The sequence below is a fragment of the Oryx dammah genome, unplaced genomic scaffold, assembly GCF_014754425.2.
Source record: "Oryx dammah isolate SB20612 unplaced genomic scaffold, SCBI_Odam_1.1 HiC_scaffold_5, whole genome shotgun sequence".
Lineage (NCBI taxonomy): Eukaryota > Metazoa > Chordata > Mammalia > Artiodactyla > Bovidae > Oryx > Oryx dammah.
In genome coordinates, this window is record NW_024070189.1 from 63,075,375 (window position 1) to 63,078,008 (window position 2,634).

Below are 2,634 nucleotides of genomic sequence, written 5' to 3' on the forward strand. Positions count from 1 at the left end.
AGTCTTTGCCCTGCTTCATTCCGCATTCCAAGGCCAAATATGCCTGTTACTCCATTTGTTTCTTGACTTCCTACTTTTGTATTCCAGTCCCCTATAATGAAAAGGATATCTTTTTTGGGTGTTAGTTCTAAAAGATCTTGTAGGTCTTCATAGAACCGTTCAACTTCAGCTTCTTCTGCGTTACTGGTTGGGGCATAGACTTGGATTACTGTGATATTGAATGGTTTGCCTTGGAGACGAACAGAAATCATTGTGTCGTTTTTGAGATGCATCCAAGTACTGCATTTCGGACTCTTCTGTTGACCATGATGGCTACTCCATTTCTTCTGAGGGATTCCTGCCCGCAGTAGTAGATATAATGGTCATCTGAGTTAAATTCACCCATTCCAGTCCATTATAGTTCGCTGATTCCTAGAATGTCGACGTTCACTCTTGCCATCTCTTGTGTGACCACTTCCAATTTGCCTTGATTCATGGACCTGACATCCCAAGTTCCTATGCAATATTGCTCTTTACTTCGGACCTTGCTTCTATCACCAGTCACATCCACACCTGGGTATTGTTTTTGCTTTGGCTCCATCCCTTCATTCTTTCTAGAGTTATTTCTCCACTGATCTCCACTAGCATATTGGGCACCTACTGACCTGGGGAGTTCCTCTTTCTGTATCCTATCATTTTGCATTTTCATACTGTTCATGAGGTTCTCAAGGCAAGAATATTGAAGTGGTTTGCCATCCCCTTCTCCAGTGGACCACATTCTGTCAGACCTCTCCACCATGACCTGCCAGTCTTGGGTTGCCCCGCAGGCATCGCTTAGTTTCTTTGAGTTAGACAAGGCTGTGGTCCTAGTGTGATTAGATTGACTAGTTTTCTGTGAGTATGGTTTCAGTGTGTCTGCCCTCTGATGCCCTCTTGCAACACCTACCATCTTACTTGGGTTTCTCTTACCTTGGATGTGGGATATCTCTTCATGGCTGCTCCAGCAAAGCACAGCCGCTGCTCCTTATCTTGGACGAGGGGTATCTCCTTACCGCCGCCCTTTCTGACCTTCAACGTGGGATAGCTCCTCTAGGCCCTACTGCTGCTTTATTGACTATGCCAAAGCCTTTGACTGTGTGGATCACAATAAACTGTGGAAAATTCTGAAATAATGGGAATACCAGACCACCTGACCTGCCTCCTGAGAAATCTGTATGCAAGTCAAGAAGCAACAGTTAGAACTGGACGTGGAATAACAGAGTGGTTCCAAATTGGGAAAGGAGTAGGTCAAGCATATTGTCACCCTGCTTATTTAACTTATATGCAGAGTACATCATGCAAACACTGGGGCGGATGAAGCAGAAGCTGGAATCAAGACTGTCAGAAGAAATATAAATAAACTCAGATATGCAGATGACACTACCCTTATGGCAGAAACAAAGAAGAAATAAAGAGCCTTTTGATGAAAGTGAAAGAGGAGAGTGAAAAAGTAAGCTTAAAACTCAACATTCAGAAAACTAAGATCATGGCATCTGGTCCCATCACTTCATGGCAAATAGATGGGGAAACAGTGACAGACTTTATTTTGGGGGGCTCCAAAATCACTGCAGATGGTGACTGCAGCCATGAAATTAAAATACGCTTGCTCCTTGGAAGACAAGTTATGACCAACCTAAACAGCATATTAAAAATCAAAGACATTACTTTGCCAACAAAGGTCCATCTAAAGCTATGGTTTTTCCAGTGGTCATGTATGGATGTGTGAGTTGGACTATAAAGAAAGTTGACTACCGAAGAATTGATGCTTTTGAACTGTGATGTTGGGGAAGACTCTTGAGAGTCCCTTAGACTACAAGGAGATCCAACCAGTCCATCCTAAAGGAAATCAGTCCTGATATTCGTTGGAAGGACTGATGCTGAAGCTGAAACTCCAATACTTTGGCCACCTGATGTGAGGAATTGACTCATTTGAAGAGACCCCGATGCTGGGATAGATTGAAGACAGGAGGAGAAGGGGATGACAGAGGATGAGATGGTTGGTTGGCACCACCAAGCCAATGTATATGAGTTTGAGTAAACTCTGAGAGTTGGTGATGGACAGGGAGGCCTGGTGTGCTGCAGTCCATGGGGTTGCAAAGACTCGGACACGACTGAGCAACTGAACTGAACTGAATATATACATATATTGTTTTTCAGTCACTAAGTAGTGTCCAACTCTTTGCGACACCATGGAATGCAGCACGCCAGGCTTCCCTGTCCCTCACTGTCATGTCCATTGAGGAGGATTGTCCATAATCCCCAATCCCTCCCAGCATCAGTCTTTTCCAGTGAGTCAACTCTTCATATGAGGTGGCCAAAGTACTGGAGTTTCACCTTTGGCATCATTCCTTCCAAAGAACGCCCAGGGCTAATCTCCTTTAGAATGGACTGATTGGATCTCCTTGCAGTCCAAGGGACTCTCAAGAGTCTTCTCCAACACCACAGTTCAAAAGCATCAATTCTTCAGCGCTCAGCTTTCTTCACAGTCCAACTCTCACATCCATACATGACCACTGGAAAAACCATAGCCTTGACTAGATGGATCTTTGTTGGCAAAGTAATATCTCTGCTTTTGAATATGCTATCTAGGTTGGTCATAACTTTCCTTCCAAGGAG